Source organism: Symphalangus syndactylus, chromosome 2 (genome assembly GCF_028878055.3).
Source record: "Symphalangus syndactylus isolate Jambi chromosome 2, NHGRI_mSymSyn1-v2.1_pri, whole genome shotgun sequence".
NCBI lineage: Eukaryota > Metazoa > Chordata > Mammalia > Primates > Hylobatidae > Symphalangus > Symphalangus syndactylus.
The window spans coordinates 108,998,537-109,018,171 of record NC_072424.2 but is presented as its reverse complement, the minus strand read 5'-3'; the positions used below and the strand labels follow the sequence as shown (position 1 = coordinate 109,018,171).

Genomic DNA, 19,635 nt, shown 5'->3' with positions numbered 1-19,635 from the left:
AAATTACCAAAATTTATCTTTTCTCAACTACCCTGTCATAACCCAACTTTGACCCTCTCTATTTTGGCATATTCACAACTGTTTTAAAAGAACCTCATGTTGAAATATTAGGCTGAATCATACAAAACTGTCACTTTTACGGGTCAAAAACAGTCAAGTATTAGCAATGTCTTACGGTTTTACATACGTCATGATGGACTAACTTACTATGTTCCTAAGATTTGACTGATTAGAGCATAATTTCCAAGTCTTCAAATATTTGAAGAATTATCCCATACAGGAGCTTCCAATAGCAATTTAGTAACATGTTTGTATCAACCCAGAAAACAAACAGCATAAAGGTGTGGAAGCACAAATTCATTTATTACCTGCTGAGCACCCCCTGTATGTGCCAGGCACAGTATCTGCTGAAGGCTGCACAAAAGAGACTCTAATAAGTTATTTTGGTCTCCTAGGAGGTTATAGTCTCATGGGACAGATTTCAGCACAATAAAAAGAAGGACTTTCCAATCAACATCAAAAAATCAAATTTGAATTTTTGAATTTATCAAAAAATTTGATGGATATAAGAAATGGACTTTTGTTAACAGAAAATTAAAACAGTGGGCATTTGTACTGTTCTTTACTACCTAATGTTTATTTATTATCTTATTTGCTATAACAATCTTAAATCAATTGAGTCTAAAGAAAACATTTTTCTCTTTTTTTCCTTTTTTTTTTTTTTTCCAAGACAGAATCTCGCTCCATCACCCAGGCTGTATTGCAATGGTACAATCTCAGCTCACTGCAACCTCTACCACCTCCCAGGTTAAAGCGATACTCGTGCCTCTGCCACCTGAGTAGCTGGGATTACAGGCATCCACCACCACGCCTGGCTAATTTTTGTATTTTTAGTAGTTATGGGGTTTTGTTATGTTGGCCAATCTGATCTTGAACTCCTGGCCTTGAGTGATCCGCCCGCCTTGGCTTCCCAACCAAAGTGCTGGGATTACAGTCACGAGCCACTGTGCCCAGCCAACACTTTTCAATTTACTGATTTCAGTTACCTCAGATTTTGACCCAACAGCTCTCATTATTCACTGGGTCTGAAGTATTTTATGATATTTATTCACAATACTGTTTTAAATAATATTTGTCACAAAGAACTTTTGATTTTTATTAATGTGCTTTTTCAATATAGTCTATAGGTACATAGAAGTGGGGAAAAAGAAAATGCCTTCTTTTTGAAAAGCACTTCTTAATACTGATTTTATATTCCTAACAGTAGTATAATCTATTGCTTAGGGTATTAGGTAATGGTTAGAGCAATATCATATATGGGATGAGAAAAGTTTTTACTAATATGAAACCTACATGTCATTTTTCATCTGTGTTAACAACTTACACAGAAGTTGGAAGTCCTGGAAGAGAAGCTTATGAACAATTGAGATTGCTTAATTCCTCCCAGTACCACATGCCTGTGGTACTGGGAGGAATTCCTTCAAGCACTAAACCGAATAATTCCTTCAAGCACTAAACCGAAAATCACAAAACACATACATCAGATATCCTTCAAAAAGTCAGGTAAGGGTGCCTCCTAAATAATATAACTTATAACTGAAGATGAAAATTGTCTGAAGAACAACTACTTAAAAATATATTTACATACAAGGACACTTTGCTATATAAAAGAATACTGAAATAAACAATTTAATAGAGAATACATTTGTAACCCTAACAAATACAGCTTTATCTGTTTTTTAGGCTTTACATATTTTTTTATATAGATTTTCTTTAGGTGGACTCTTTATGTAGCAGCAATAAATTTACATAATAATCTTAAAATGAAAAGAAGTTGCTAAAAGTTGTCTCAAAGTACACTGTAACATCAATTTTAACAAAATCATGTTTCTATTTATATACCCTTTTTGCAAGATAAATATTTACCCCCTTTCCAAGCTTTTGCTATTTTCTCTCTTTTTCTAATATTGTTAAGGATGTTTATATGATCACATGATCTCCAATTTGAGAATAATCAAAAAGAGGTTTATTAATAAGAATAGTCTAGAATGCTAAAAGGAATTAAGTTCATTATATTACTAAACTTATACAGATAATCCTCAAACTAAAAAGGTTCAATTTATGATTTTTTGATTTTACAATTACGCAAAAGCAACATGCATTCAGTAGAAACTGTACTTGTAAATTCTGAATTTTGGTCTTTTCCCAGATAGCAATATGCAGTATGATATTCTCTCTCAATGCTGGAAAGTAGCAGCGAGCTGCTTCCAGTCAGTCACAGGATCACAAGGGTAACAACCAACACTCTATAGTGTGTTGTGTTGCCAGATGATTTTGCCCAGCTATAGGTTAATGTTAAGTGTTATGGGCACATTCAAGGTAGGCTAGACTAAGCTATATTTTCAGGTAGGTTAAATGTATTCAATTCATTTTCAAGTTACAATAGGTTTATTAGGATGTAACTGCACCATAAGTCAAGTATCTCTATATATTATTTCAGTATGTGGATGTAACAAAAATGGCATGTTCAATTTTTGATTTGTGGCTAGGTGAGGTGGCTCATGCCTATAATCCCAGTACTCTGGGAGGCCAAGGAGGGAGAACTGCCTGAGCCCAGGAATTTGAGACCAGCCTGGGCAACATGATGAAACCCTGTCTCTACAAAAAAAAAAAAAAATCAGCCAAGTGTGATGGCCCATGCCTGTAGTCCCAGCTACTTAGGAGGATGAAATGGGAGGATCACCTAAGCCCAGGGAGGTCAAGGCTGCAGTGAGCTGTGATGGTACCACTGTACTCTAGCCTGGGTGACAGAGTGAGACACGGTCTTAAAAAACAAAACAACAACAAAACTAATGTGTAATTAAACAATAGCAAGCATGAGTATTTTCCATGTCTTCCAATTGTAAGATACTTTCTACTACTATTGTAAGTTATACTAAAATTGTGTCACATATAGTACGAAAAATCTCAATAAAATTTTAGAATCACTTTTCGTCACCAGAAACTTTAAAGAAATAAAAGCCATAAAGCTGCTTTTGTTGTTCCTATAATATTACTATTAACATGTAAAGCATTCCTGTATCCACATACTGCTTAAACAGTTTCATTTTAGACAGTCTTAGCAAGTCACTTGAACTATATGTTTCATTATAAAGGCTGACATAATGTTGAAACCAACTTCAATTTAAAAATTTTATAGTCCTCATCTTAAATAGATATTTCCAGTTGATTACTGTGTAAAACTGACAAGTAGAATTTTTAAGTGTCATTCTTAAAAGCACGTCTTTACAATACATCTTGATGCCAGAGGAATTCTACTCATTCTACCACAGCTGATAAAGAGAACCAGACTGAGCCTTCTAACTCCAACCTAGTTCTCCCATTATTTAGTTTGTGCTCCTGGACACATCACTTAACCCTGACAGTAAAAGTGATGAGACCATAATAAATTGTCTCCCAGGTCCCTTCTTATCCTAACAACCAACAAATCCAAGTGAACTGCCACAAAGAGTTCTGGTACATCATCCTTAGGGGATTCTAGAACACCAGGACTGGGTTTAATTCTCATGCAAAGATTTAGACACAAATGTAAATGAGGGAAGAGAGACTACCTAAAGTTAAATGTTCTTTCAATTAAACTTTTACGTGTGCATCAGACTTTTTTTCATTGCTTTATGTATTAAAATATATTTATTGAATCTCTATTACGCGGCAGGAATTGAGGACACAAAGATGGAAGATTCCCTCAAACAGCTTTCAATTCTGGTTGGGAAAGTTAGATTTCTAAACAATTACACTAACTTGTTATAGTTTCTACAGTAGAGATATAGGGGATAAGAGGATAAAAGGATCATTTCTACTTTGGAGAAAAAAGACCTTTATTTTAAAAGTGACACTTGAAATAAGTCTCTATGAAAGGTCAATGACACAATGTGAAAGAAAATTAAGAAAACAATTGCATCAACATTATAAATAAAATTATAAAATAATTAGGAATATAAAAATTATAAAATACTTAGGAATAAACTTAACCAAGGAGGTGAAAGATGCATATTCTGAAAACTACGAAACATTGCTAAAAGAAATTAAAGAAAATACAAATAAATGAAAAGACATCCTGCCTGTTTTAATGAACCGAAGCACCACATATTGTTAAAATGCCAATACTGCTCAAAGCCATCTAATGATTTAATGTAACCCTATCAAAATCCCAATGGTATTTTCTGCAGAAATTTTAAAAAATCCATCCTAAAATTCATATTGAACCTCAAGGATCTCTGAATAGCAAAACAATCTTGATAAAGAAGATCAAAGTTAAGGGATTTTACACTTCTGATTTCAAAAGTTACTACAAATCTACAGTAATCCCAGCACTTTGGGAGGCCGAGGCGGGCGGATCACGAGGTCAGGAGATCGAGACCATGGTGAAACTCCGTCTCTACTAAAAATACAAAAAATTAGCCGGGCGTGGTGGCGGGCGCCTGTAGTCCCAGCTACTCGGAGAGGCTGAGGCAGGAGAATGGCGTGAACCTGGGAGGCGGAGCTTGCAGTGAGCCGAGATCGCGCCACCGCACTCCAGCCTGGGTGACAGAGCGAGACTCCGTCTCAAAAAAAAAAAAAAAAAAAAAAAAAAAAAAAAAGACAGTGTCATATATGCATAAAGACAAATATATAGGCTAATGAAATAGAATAGAAAGCTCAAAAATAAACCCTCACATATATGGTTGCTATGGTCTGAATGTTTGTGTCCCTCCAAAATTCTTACGTTGAGACCTAAGCCCCAAGGTAAAGGTATTAAGAGGTGGGGCCTTTGGGAGCTGATTAGGTCACAAGAGGTCTGCCTTCATTAATGGGATTACTGTCCTTAAAAGAGATTTTGGGGTCCTAAAACACTTTTGTCTTTTGTCTTTGTCCCTTTTGCCCCTCCACCATATGAAAATACAGCATTCTCCCCTTCCACTAGGTGAGGATGCAGTAGCAAGGTGTCATCTGTGAAGCAGAGAGCCCTCTCCAGACACTAAATCTTCTGGTGACCTGATCTTGAACTTCTCGTTACCAGAACTGTGATGAATAAATTTCTGTTGTTTATAAATTACCCAGTCCAGGTATTTTGTTACAACAGCAGGAAAGGACTACGACAACGGTCAAATGGTTTCAACAACGGTGCCAAGATCATTCAATGAGAAACGACAGTTGTATTAAGCCATTTCTGCATTGCTATTAAAAAAAAAAATACCTGAGACTGGATAACTTATAAGAAAAGAGACTTTAATTGGCTCACAGTTCTGCAGGCTGTACAGGAAGCATAATGCCAGCATCTCCTTCTGGGGAGGCCTCAGGAAGCTTACAATCCATGGCAGAAGGCACGGGGGAGTGGGCATCTCACATGGTGGGAGCAGGAATAAGAGAGAGAGGGGAAAGTCCTACACACTTTTAAATGACCAGATCTCACAAGAACTCACTTACTAGCATGAGGACGGTATCAAGAGGATGATGATCCAATCACCTCCCACAAGGCCCCACCTCCAACATTGGGGATTACATTTCAACACACAATTTGGGAAGGGATAACATACAAACTACAACAGCAGTCTTTCAACAAATGCCGCTAGGAAAACTGGATATCCACGTGCAAAAGAATGACGTTAATCCCTTACACCTTACACCATATACAAAAATTAACTCGAAATGGATCAAAGATCTAAACATAAGAGTTAAAATTATAAGACTCTTAAGAAAAAACATAGAGGAAAAGGTTCAAGACATTAGATTTGGCAATGATTTCTTGAGTGTGACACCAAAGCACAGGCAACAAAAGTAAAAACAGATAAATTGGACTACATAAAAATTTAAAACTTTTGTGCATCATAGGATATAACAGAATGAAAAGGCCACCTATGGAATGGGAGATACATTTGCAAATCATATATCTGATAAGAGATTAATATTCAGAATATAAAGAACTCCTTCAAATCAACAACAAAAGACAAACAACGTGGTTTAAAAATGGGCAAAAGACTTGAACAGGATTTCTCCATAGAAGAAACACAAATGGCAAAAAGCACAGGAAAAGATGTTCAACATCACTAATCATTAAGGAATTGCAAATCAAAACCACAAATGAAATACCACCTCATACCCATTAGAATGGCCATTACTGGAGGGAGAGAAGCAAGGAAAATGGCACCTGTGGTGGTGAATGTAGTGATGCTCCTTGGGAGCAGTACCACAAAGACGCCGTGGAGCAGGGCCACAATTACAATGCCCACCTCTGTGCTGAGCACAGCGTGTGCCTGCCTTTCTTGGCCTCACAGACTGGAGTAGCCCAGAGCAATTGTTACAGCTGGATGGAGAAGTAACCGGGTTCTAGGATTGGCCTCTGGACAACTACTCCTACCCTGCCCGGCACTGGTGGAAAAAGCGGTGAGCCCATCCCCATGAAGATCCACAACTTTCCTTCCCACCTATTAAGCCAGACACAGACCACACCCTGAAGAAGGAGGGGCTGATCTCTCAGGACAGCAGCAGTTTAGAGGTTCTGTTGCACACTGACCCCCTGGAGAAGCAAGGTGCCCCAGATCCCCGAGTTGATGATGACAGCCTGGGAAAGTTTCCTGTGACCAACAGTCAAACACAAAAGCGGATCCTAGAACCAGATGACTTCCTGGATAACCTCGATGATGAGGACTGTGAAGAAGATGCTCCCAAGCGTCGGGGAAAGGGGTAATCCAAGGGTAAAGGTGTGGCAGTGCCCGTAAGGAGCTGAATGCTTCCAACCTGGAAGACCAGGATAAGCCCTATGCCTGTGACGTTTGTGGAAAACGTTACAAGAACCGACCAAGCCTCAGTTACCACTATGCCCACTCCCACTTGGCTAAGGAGGGCGAGGACAAAGAAGACTCCCAACCACCCACTCCTGTTTCCCAGAGGTCTGAGGAACAGAAATCCAAAAAGGGTCCTGATGGATTGGCCTTGCCCAACAACTACTGTAACTTCTGCCTGGGGAACTCAAAGATTAACAAGAAGATGGGACAACCTGAGGAGCTGGTGTCCTGTTTTGACTGTGGCTGCTCAGGGCATCCATCTTGCCTCCATTTCACCCCCATGATGATGGGACAGTGAAAACATACTGCTGGCAGTGCATCGAGTGCAAATGTTGTGACATCTGCGGCACCTCTGAGGATGATGACCAGCTGGGCTTCTGTGATGACTGCGATCATGGCTACCAAATGTACTGTCTCACTCCGTCCATATCTGAGCCCCCTGAAGGAAGTTGGAGGTGCCACCTGTGTCTGGACCTGTTGAAGGAGAAAGCTTCCATCTACCAGAACCAGAACTCCTCTTGATATGGCCACCCCCGTGTTCCCCGACATATCTAAGGCTGTATCTCTCCTCCACTTCATTTTTCATACCCACCTTTCCCTTCTTCCTCCTTTCCTTCACAAGTCCAGAGAATCTTGGGGTGGTTGTTCTAGCCTGCCTTTGGCAGCCACAAGCTGAGGTGGCAGCTCTGGCCACCTCTGGCCCTAGGCCCTCAAGGAGAAAGGAGCAACACACTGCCCCAAGGCATACCTGTGGGCCCAGTTTCTCTCTGCTTTCCATGAAATGCATTCATTCTGCTTGCCTTGGGCCCAGGCCCTGGTCATCACAGGGTTCAAACAGTGTCCTCCTAGAAAGAGTGGGAGAGTAGCTCACTTCTCTCTCTGTTCTGCCTCCACTCTGGTCTCCAGAGTTTTCCCTTCCCCCAGAGGCGAGTCAGGCCAGAGCCTCTTTGCCCGAGGCAGCTGGTAGCCAGCAGCTGAGGCCACAGCCACAAGGAGCTTTCCATATCCCTGTGTCACTTAGCCTCACCTCTTTCCTCCAGAGTGGCTCTCTGCGGCCCTCTGTTCCTGCTACGTAGGATTCTTTGCTGGAGTCAGGATGTTCTCGGTCACCCTCCTGGCTCTGCCCTGTCCCAGTCCACCCCACCCCAGGGGGAGCAGCAGCTTCACCTTGTGCTTCCCAGTGCTCTCCAGGCTCACTCTCATGGGTGGGCTCCAGTGACTAAAGCATTCTCCACCCTTGGAATGTCTCATCTTCTACCTCTCTTCTTATTCATTTTGGTTTTGTGGGGAGAGGGGAAGGATCAGGGGGCCAGGCCAGCAGCTCAAGGGCCACGGGGAGATGGGTAATGTGCCCGTTTTTTTAACACAACAAAAAAGCCTACCTGCAAAATCCCCTTTTTGTTCTTCCTGGACCTGGGCATTCAGCTTCCTGCCCTGAACTGAACTGGGAACCTCTGCCACCTGCCCTGTGTATCCTGGCTCTCAGCTCATGGGGAAGCCACGCAGACATCCCTTTCTTCCCCTGCATGCTCACTAGCAGCTCGTAAGGTCTTCACACCCTGATTCCTCAAGTTTTCTGCTTAGTGGCACTGACGTTAAATAGTGGGGGGACAGTGCATGCCAGCATACCCTGGAGTAGCCTTCCCCCTTGGCCGCAGGCAGGCCCTAACTCACTGTCACTTTGGAGTTGTCTTTTTTTTCCTTTCTTTAGTTCCTGTATTCTAAACATTAGTAAAAATAAATGTTTTTACACAGAGCCCTCTGCTGGATGGTTTATCTCCTGCCTCTCTCCATTAAGGCCATTTCATCCTAAGATTTCCATGACAGTGGTTTTTTTAAACATTTTGAAATACAGCTTTTTTCCCCCAAAATTAATTTTTTTTTGTTGAACTCCAATATTTAAAGCGAATATAAAATTGGTTATTTTGCTAGTTTTAATTAGTTACATAAATTCAAGTTTACAACAATTCTTTGTTATAAAGAACAATGAAGCTGTTTTGATCAATACAAAATATGGGTTAAAAAAAAGGGCCATTATCAAAAAAATAGAAAATAACAAGTATTGGAGCCCTTGTACACTGCTGGTGGGAATGTAAAATAGTCCAGCTGCTATAGAAAACATTAAGGCAGTTCCTCAAAAAATTAAAAATTAAACTACCATATGATTTAGCAATTCCACTTCTGGTTACATATCCAAAAGATCTGAACTCAAGGTCTTGAAGACCATGTTCATAGCTGCATTATTCACAATAGCCAAGAGTCCATCAACAAACCCATCAACAGATAACAAGACAAGCAAAATATACCATGGAATATTATAAAGCATTAAAAAGGAAGAAAGTTCTGACATGATACAACCTGGATGAACCTTAAGGACGTTATGTTAAGTGAAATCAGTCAGTCACAAAAAGATAAATACTACATGATTTCACTTCTATAAGGCAGCTACACAGTCAAATTCATAGAGACAGAAAGTAGAATGGTGGTCGCCAGAAGCCAGGGGAAGGAGGGAGTGAGGATTTGTTTTTCATGGGTATAGAGTTTCCATTTTGCAAGATTAAAAAGATTCTGCAGATTGGTTGCACAATAATGTGAATATACTTAACACTACTGAACTATATGTTTTAAAAAAAGTTAAGATGGTACATTTCATATTATGTATATTTTACTATAGTTAAAAATTATTTTTTTTTTAGACGGACTCTTGCTCTGTCACCCAGGCTGGAGTACATTGGTGCCATCTCAGCTCACTACAACCGCCGCCTCTTGGGTTCATGCGATTCCCCTGCCTCAGCCTCCTGAGTAGGTGAGATCCCAGGTACCCACCACCATGCCTGGCTAATGTTTTTGTATTTTTAGTAGGGATGGAGTTTCACTATGTTGGCCAGGCTGGTTTCAAACTCCTAACCTCAAGTGATCTACCTGCCTCGGTCTCCCAAAGTGCTAGGATTACAGGCATGAGCCACCACGTCCGGCCAAAACTAATTTTTTTTTAAAGAAAAAAGATCAGTGGTTGTTGTCTTGATCATGTGAAGAATGGGAAAGATTCCATGGGATGGCAGCAGCGTCAGCTAAGGCATGAAGACATGACATGGCCCAGTGCCTCAGGGGACCTGTAAGTAGTTCAGCATATCTTAAACAATGGGTGCAGCGTGGACAACACAAGAAATAAGGTTAAATACACAGGCAAGAATCAAGGAGCTGAGAATCTTAAATGACACAGCAAGAAGAATAGATTTTATCCTAGATCCAACAGTAAGTCAATAAATTCTTTTAAGCAGGGAGCATAAAAATGCTAGTTTCGTGCTTTAGAAAAAGAGTCTGGAAGCAAAGCGGTAGACTGTAGACCAGGAGACTATTGCAGTAGCATGGGTGAAAGATGAACAGAGCTGGAACTGAGGCACAGCAATAGGAACAGAAAGTAGGGAACGAATGGGAGTGATATTTAAGACAGGAAATTTACAGCATTTGATGACTATGAATATCTAAAATGACTGATGCTGGGGATTAGGATGACACCTACATTTCTTAATGTTCCTAGTGGAAGACTAGGGAGATTGACCGTGATGGTAAATACAAAAAGAGAAACATGGGGCCAGGGGCGGTGGCTCACACCTGTAATCCCAGCACTTTGGGAGGCCGAGGCGGGCAGATCACCTGAGGTCAGGAGTTTGATACCAGCCTGGCCAACATGATGAAATCTTGTCTCTACTAAAAGTACAAAAATTAGCCAGGCATGGTGGCAGGCGCCTGTAATCCCAGCTACTCAGGAGGCTGAGGCAGGAGAATCGCTTGAACCCGGGAGGCTCAGATAGTGCCACTGCACTCCAGCCTAGGCAACACAGTGAGACTCCATTTCAAAAAAAAAAAAGAGAAACATAGTTAAACAGAGTCGGGTTCAGAAACCTAAAAATATAAATGCTTAAAGAAAAAAGAGATAAGCTAATGAAGAAAGCTGAGAAGATACATTGAGAGAAGTATAAAAAAAATACACAAAAAAAAAAACAAAGAAAGAAAGTGGTGTCTCAGAAACCAAAAGCAGAATTTAAAGAAGGGAGTGCTCAGTTGTATGAATAAATCTAGAGCATTCATTAGATTCAGCGATTCCAAAGCTATCAGGGGCCCATGATGTGGCATGCAGTGAAGTAGGCCATAGCCTACTGACCACAGGAGGTTTAAGAAAAGGACAGTAAAACTAGAGACAGAGAATACAGGCAACTCTTTTAAAGATTCTGGATAGGAAAGGTACAATGAAGATTTTTAAATTTTAAAGATTCTAGGTAGGAAAGGTACAGAGAATACAGGCAACACTTTTAAAGATTCTGGGTAGGAAAGGTACAATGAAGAAGCTAGCAGCAGATTCAAGGTCAAGAGATTTTTCTGTAGCTAATTCTTAGGGTTTTTTAACTTTGTTTTTTGTTTGTTTAGGGATAGGAAAGGTGTTATTGAGCAAGTAAAGCTGGGGGAAAGGAGGTAATAAAGACAAAGGGCTGAAAACACAGAAGCACAGAGAGGGAAGAAGTAACTGGTACAGCAAGATCCTGGTTGAGTCCAGCAGACCAAGAACACAGCTGAAGGGGTTCGTCTTAACTAGATAAAGGACACCTCTTTTCCCAAAACTGTATGAGAATTTAAAAGCCAAATGCAGTAGCAGATAGGTTCACCAAGCACAGGGACTTGAAGTGAGCAGATCCCAGCCTCAGTGCCATCTGCTGAGAGAGAGGTAGAAGGTTATAGTTGCTCCAGACAGGGGGCTGGAGCAGCAACAGTAGACATGAGAAAAACTGAGCTGAAGCAGTGGACCTGCTGAGCCAAGGCTCTGAGTGTGGAAAACATACATTTGCAGGAGAGCCAACCTACATGACTGTGTGATTTCTTCATTTTCTCATTCTTTTGATAAATACTTATTAACACCTTAATTATTTATTTATTTATTTGAGACAGGGTCTTTCTCTGTCACCCAGGCCGGAGTATGGTGGCATATTCACAGCTCGCTGCAGCCTCGCCCTCCCAGACTCAAGCAATCCTTCCACCTCAGCCACCCAAGTAGCTAGAATCAAGGCATGCACCATCATGCCCAGGTAATTTTTTTCTATCTTTTGTAGAAACAAAGTCTCACTATGTTGCCTAGGCTGGTCTTAAACCACTGAGCTCCAGCAATCCTCCCTCCTCAGGCCCCCAGAGTGCTGGGATTATGTGAGCCTTAACGCGTTTTATGTGTCACACATTATAGACGGTACTGGGTATACACTAGTGACCAAAACAGTCATGGTCCTGGCCCTCATGGAGCCTAATCTAGCCACAAAGACAGTCAATCAAATAGACAATAACAGACCAGGCACGGTGGCTCACGCCTATAATCCCAGCACTTTGGGAGGCCCAGGCAGGCAGATCACTTGAGGTCAGGAGTTTGAGACCAGCCTGGCCAACATGGAGAAACTCCGTCTCTACTATAAACACAAAACTTAGCTGGGTGTGGTGGCAGGCACCTTGTAATCCCAGCTACTCGGGAGGCTGAGACAGGAGAATCACTTGAACCCAGGAGGCAGAGGTTGCAGTGAGCCAAGATTGTGCAACTGCACTCCAGCCTGGGCGACAGAGCGAGACTCCATCTCAAAACAAACAGACAAACAAACAAAAAAACCGAATAGATAATAACGTAATCACAACCTGTGATGAGACCTATGAGGGCATCCCACTGGGTACAGTGACAGAGAGCTTACTTATAAAAATACTCTACTTACAGTGGGCAGGGACTGTCTGAAGTGGTGACATTTGAGATCCTAAGAATGAAAAGATCTAAGCAGAAGGAACACTCAGGCATTTTCAGAAGATCTATGGCAGAAAAGACTTTGTTGAGTCCAGTACCTGTAAGAAGCAAGTTCAAGTGGAGCACAGTGGGCAGGGAGAGAGGACCATGATAAGGCAGGAGATATAGGCAGTGGACCAGAACATGGAGGATATTGTGGGCTACAGCAAGGAGGGTGGATTTTATTTTGCCCAGGTGTTGGGGCAAAAAAGCAAATGACTGGATTGGATCTGCCATCAGTGTTTCCCAGACAGGTCAAACAGAAGGAGATAGGACAATTGAAAGAGCCACCAAGAGAATGGCACACCTTGAGGCCTTGTCTAGTTTAAGAATGAATACATCCATGCTGTCCTGGAAGAGGCCAAGCCTCGGTGAGGTTCCGGAGCATTAGTAGTAGTGGAAAGGAAGTAAATGGCAACTAGAATGGGAAGTTGTGGCGATAGCTATAACTAAGTTTAAGGTCTCAGAAATCTGATTATGAATGGCAGAGTGGTGTATGGGTGTAGGATGCTAATGTCAAAGAAGTCAAGGGATTTTAAGAAAAGCAACAGCTGTGATGGCAGTAGTGGGAATGGAGTATTTACCATTAATAATAATAGTTACCATCTATTTAACATTGTCTATGTGCCCAATACTGTGCTAAGCACTTCGTATAGATTATCTCACTTTATTTTCAGAACAGTTACTATTATGCCCATTGTACAAATAAAGAAACTGAAGGATTGGGAGGTGAAGTAAATTGCTTAAAACCACTCAGCTGGTAACAGGCTGCACAGGAATGCAAATGCTTCTGACTGACTCCAAAGCTCACTTTGTGCCAGGATGGCTGGACAGATTGTGCTCGTGCTACTGAAGGACGCAAGCATTGCAATGTGAGCTATGAAACAAAATCTTCAAAATAGGAGAGGAAATATTCAGATGACAGCGAAAAGAGAGGCAGAAGTTAACAAAACCAGGTAACATGAACCACCAATAAGGAAAGGCCTTTGTGTGAGGATAGAACAGGGACAAAGCAACAGAGAACTAAGAGAATGTGGATGATACCTCTGGGTCCTGTGGAATGTGGGATTGGGTGAAATGAGCAGCCTTCACCTAGAGGAAGCTGTGATTTCAATCAGATAAGAGCCGTTTCAGCTAACGCAAGAAGAGGTGTTCCTGGAAAATGTTTAGGGAGTCCAGTTGCTAATTTACAATGTATCAGACTAGCACAGTAATTAAAAGCACAGAATCTGGAATCAGACTGCTTGGATTTGAGTCCTGGTGCCACTACTCACTAACAAATTACTTATTTGTGCCTCAGTTTCCCTGCCAAATAGGAGTGATGACAATGGTCTTCCTATGGTTTGGATGTGGTTTTTCCCCACCAAAACTCATGTTGAAATTTGATTCCTAACATGGTTGTGGTGGAGATGGTGCCTTGTGGGAGGTGTTTGGGTCACAGGGGTGGATCCCTCATAAATAGATGAATGCCTTACATCAGGAGCATGTTCTCACTTTCATGGGACTGGATTAGTTACTAAAGAGTACGCTCTTATAAAAGTGAATTAGGCTTCCTAGAGTCTGTCTCGCTTCCTCGATCGCCATGTGATCTCTTTGCATGCACCCACTCACTTTTCCACTTCTCTGCCATGTTTTGACCCAGCATGTGGCTCTCACCAGGAGCCAGCCAGTGCAGTGCTATGCTCTTGAACTTCCCAGCCTGCAAAATTGTGAGCTCAATGAACGTTTTTCCTTCATAAATTACCCAGCTTCAAGTATTCTGTTATAGCAACACAAAATGAACTAAGACAGCCTCTACCTCATAGGTTTGTCAGGATGAAATTAATATTTAATAAGATAATTAGAATAATGCCTGGTACAAAGTCAGTCCATTTGGAAAGTGTTTGATTGAAAATCAAGTAAATAAAAGAGGTGAGAATAAAAAGGATTAAGAGAGGTGAGAAAGGAGAGGAAGGATGGAGGAAGTGTGCTTGGAGGCATATGCAAATAGAGGCAGGGTATGAAACTAAGGCTCTAATGGTCTCAATGGTGCAGGTCTGTGAATGCAGCCATCCTAGTTGAGAAACAAGTTGGTCCTCTAAGTGAAGTGTAGCTAAGTTATTTTTATGTTTCTGAAGAGAGCCTAGCCCAAGCCATTAGGGGAAGGGTTAGCAGGCTGCTGGGACACCCACCAGCCTGTGGTGGTCAGAAATCCAAGACTTCATGTAGTAATAAAGCACCCTAGAAGGGCCTAAAGATGCCAGAAACTGAACAGATTCTTCACAAGGAGCAGAAAACACGGAATGTAGTCTCTCCATCTTTTGGGGGAAATGACAGTCAAAATAAAAGAAAGCATAATGTTCAAATGAACATTCTAAAAACTTTTCATTTTTTCTTGTATGAGATAAATGTACTTAGAATCTTTTTCTCATGCTAACTAAGGGCACTTTTATATTTAAAAAAAAGATTTGCAAGACTATTATAATTCTAGTGGGCTAAATTTTTAGCAATCTCTCAATCTCGCAAGCTTAACAAAATTACATATGGCTGAAAAAAATGAATGAAATCACATCCATTTCTATGCAAAAAGCTTTTCAATGCAATTTCATCATTCATTATAAAATGTGGGAACATGACATATAAATGCAAAATTTTCAATATCTTCTTAATTCTATCAGCTACTGGGTAATTCTAGGAAAGAAGGTGCTGCTTTATTCTGGAAAGAAAAAAAAAAAAACAACAGGCTCACTCAAGGTCAAGCTAGGAAGCTGAGACACAGCCTCTGATGACATACACCTTACCTGCTCCCTCAAGTGGCTACCACCATAAGCCCACATGTACATGTGATGCAAAGAAGGGCTTGGTCTCTTTAGCCCACCAGCAGGTACCAAAAATAACTGTTACTAACAGCATAATTTTAATGGTGTAGGAAAAAAGAAATATCTTTTTCTCACCCATCCTATATTCATTGTTATAGACAACTCTATAAAAAAGACAGATTAACAAGAGATAAGCATACCAATTTATTTAATAGAAGTTTTATGTGACAGGGGACCTTTTGTAAGAAAATAACGACCCAAATAAACATGTAAACCTGTGTATTTTTATGCTATGTTTGATGAAGAAGTGGATAGTTGTGGAGAAGTACAATTGAATTAAAAAGTATGATCTAATGGTAATAAACTGGGGGAAACTTAGCAAGGCCTATTGACTCAGCTTCTCCTCTGTGACCCGGTGTCTTCAGAAAGGAGGATGTTCCATTCCTCCAGGCATAGAGAGAGCATATCTCAAATGTGGGTCTTACAACCTGCTTCAGGGAAGGGCAGGAGGGCAGAGAATGACTTTCCTACTTCTGCTGTTTTCTCAAATTCCTTTAGCTTAAAATATTATGGAGTAGCATATCCTGACCCCCATTAATGGTAAAAGCTCATCAATTTAGACTCCACTAGTTCAAAATGTCCAATAATTTTCTTCAATTTTACAATTTCAATTCTAAATGACTCTTTATCCTGCCAATATTTAGAATGAGTACAAAGAGTAGTGTCTGAAATTGGTTCCTTTTTTCCTAAGAACTATGTAACCCTTTCAGAATTTATTTTTTTAACTTGTAAATCTAAAAACTCTCTCAATGAAAATTAGGTAAATCAGACTACAGCTCAACCTTTGAACAACACAGGTTTGAACTAAGCAGGTCCACTTATACATGGATATTTTTCAACAGAAGTTACACGTGTGTGCCTGCCTCTCCTGCCTCCCCGCTTCCACCTCCACCTCTCGTGCCTCTGCCACCCCTAAGACAGCAAGACTTACTCCTCCTCTTCCTCAGTCCACTCAATGTGAAAATGATGAGGTTGAAAACCTTTATGATCATCCACTTCCACTTAATCAACAGCAAACATGTATTCTCTTTCTTAGGATTCTCTTAATAGCATTTTCTTTTCTCTATTTCTCGTAAGAATATAGTATATATTAATAATACATGTAACATATGAAATATGTTAATCAATTGTTTATGTTATCAATAAGGCTTTCAGTCAACAGTAGACTATTAGTAGTAAACTTCTGGAGGAGTCAAAAGTTACATGGGGAATTTTGACTACGCAGGGTTCTGGGCACCAATCCCCACATTGTTCAAAGGTCAACTAGAATTACTTTCTTTACAAATTATCCTGCTTTACAGTAACTCAGTCTAGCTCTGTCTCCATTATTCTGAATGAACAAAATTTTAATATTCCTGTGTGGGCATATATATACAATTTATTACAAAGTTTTAAGAAACTTTAGTGAATGGAATATATTCTGAGAGTTGGAATATATCATTTGAACAAACAGCTTATAAAATATGATACAAAAACAAATACTAAATCATTTTACTGATACTGTTGGATTAAAGTGGTACTAATCCTAAGGCATTCTTTTTTTGAGATGGGGTCTCACTCCATTGCCCAGGCTAGAGTGTAGTGGCACAATCATGGCTCACTGTAACCTCCAGCCCCTGAGCTCACGTGATCCTCCTATCTCAGTCTGCTGAGTGGCTGGGATTACCGGCGCAAGCCACTGTGCCCAGCCTGAGGCATTCTTTTAAAAATATATCTAAAGAAGTAAAATATTGACAAAAATTCCATATGCTGAACATTCTGAATATCTGAACACTATGTAAATAGAGGCTATATCTAAACTTCAATGCCTGACACAGTAAGTCCCCAATAATTAATAAATACATGTTGCTTCAGTAAGTGAATAAAGTTTTCCATGTATATTCAAATATTTAGGTTTCTTATAAAAGTGCATAAAAATTATAATAAAAATAGTACAATACACACATAAAAGATTAAAAGCAAGTATAACAGTGATTGTATGAGGGGAAAAGAATGTTGTTCTCCCTCCAGCTTCTATTTTTTGTAATGTTTCGTTGAAACTTTTGAAAAAACATAAATATTTTTAATCAACAGTACCTAATACCTCTGGAATCAAGAAAAGAATTACAGGAGCAGTAAAAACAAACCAACATCTTTGGGCTTATATTCATATTAAAGCTGGTGAGACTTCACATTCCTCAGCACACAATGGATCTTTCATCAATATTGGAAAATGCCTTTGTGAGAATATTTGCAAAGAATGGATGGAATTCTCAGTGTTGCAAGCACCCAGTGAATTATTCAAAAGAACAATGAATGAATGAGTAATTAGAAATGTTTCTTGAGTGCAGAGATATTTATATTACCAAAGAAAAGTTCTAAGTCTAGCATGTTTTCCAGAGCAGCCAGGAAGAAAAGATTAAGTTTAATTGTGGGCTATCACTCCCAAACGATTTGCCCAGGAAGAAAAGATTAACTGTGGGCATTGGTCCCAAATGATTTGCCCTCAGAACAATTAGAGTTGCCTTCTCGTTGGCCTACTAATGATTTTAAGTACTCCTTGACTTGTAAATATTGCTTATTTGTTTGCATGCTTGTTTACATGTTTTGCTTCACCCTATCCCTAAAAATAGGATTTAAGATAACTCCAAAGAAGTGTACACTATAATAAGTAAATTTAAAATAAAGAAAATGAGACAGAGGGAAACTAAAACTGGAAAGATAACATGAAGCCAGGTATGAGGTAAGTGCACAAAAAGAATAACATTATGTCCTATATTCTAAATTGAAGTATGCAATAAACTAGATTCTAAGTTTTCAAGTAACCAATTCTAGCCCAAAGACACAAGCTAAATGTTCAACATTCATTAGGTAAAAAACAACATGTTCAAGAGAAACAGTCCTGATATTAAAAATTAAAAAGAATTTTTTTCTTTATTCTTTTTTTTTTTTTTTTGAGATGGAGTCTCGCTCTGTCGCCTAGGCTGGAGTGCAGTGGCACGATCTCGGCTCACTGCAACCTCCGCCTCCCAGGTTCAAGTGATTCTCCAGCCTCGGCCTCTTGAGTAGCTGGGACTACAGGGGTGTGCCATCACACCCTGCTAATTTTTTGTATTTTTAGTAGAGACGGGGTTTCACCATATTGGCCAGGCTGATCTCCACTACTGGCCACTCCTGACCTCGTGATCTGCCCACCTCGGCCTCCCAAAGTGCTGGCATTACTGGCATGAGCCGCCGCACCCAGTCAAAAAGAATTTTTTTCTAATCAACTCGTGTTATTTAACAAGATATAATCAACATTTGTAATACTTAAAATAAACACAGAGAATTTCCATAAACCTGTTTCTTAGAAAATCATCAAATAATGTCAAAAGAATTATAGTAAAAGCAATTCTGTAATATCAATTCTACAAAGTTTTACACAATTTTGTCTAAGTACCTATACAATTTTTTTGATGGTCTGGCTTAGTCTAGAAATGTGTTTCTCAGTGAGAGGAACAGATGCTCTTGCAACAAATAGAAAAAGAAGGGAGGGGCTGGGCACAGTGGCTCATGCCTGTAATCCCAACACTTTATGAGGCTAAGGTGGGACAACTGCTTGAGGCCAAGATTTCAAGACCAGTCTGGGCAACATAGTGAGACCCCAACTCTTAAAAAAAAAAGTTAGCTGGCCATGGTGGCACACACCTGTAGCTGAGGCAGGAGGATCGCTTGAGCCTAGGAGGCTCAAGGCTGCAGTGAGTCACGATTGCACCACTGCACTCCAGCCTGGGTGACAGAGCAAGACTCTGTCTTTAAAAAAGGAAAGGGGAAAAGTGTTATGATAAACATACCTAGTAAAGATATAATAGCCAAAATATTTCCTCCATAGAAGTCTTGCATATCCTTTAGTTGATTTATTCCTACATGTCTCTACTGCTCTTGTTATTAAAAATTGTGCCTCTTAAAAAAATACGTTAATTATTTATAGTTTTTTGTATACTGATCATGTACCTAGGGACTTCACTGAAGCTATAAGTTTCTCCTATGAAACCTAATAATTTGTCTTTCTCTTGATTTTAAAACTTCTAGCTATCATTTGTTTTTCTTTGTCTTTCTGACGTCAACAAACGAAGTTTCTTCATACTCTCTGTTAACCAGAAATCTCCTCAATTCATGAAATCCA

At 40.0% G+C, this 19,635-nt stretch overlaps 1 protein-coding gene and 1 pseudogene across 4 annotated transcripts in view; one reads left to right on the top strand and one right to left on the bottom strand.

The window, feature by feature from the left end:
- The window catches only part of AKAP7 (A-kinase anchoring protein 7), a 157,144-nt gene that overhangs the window by 97,512 nt on the left and 39,997 nt on the right, over nt 1-19,635 (bottom strand). The gene's annotated exons all lie outside the window — the stretch shown is intronic.
- Nucleotides 6,181-7,500, top strand: LOC129473539 (zinc finger protein ubi-d4-like; annotated as a pseudogene).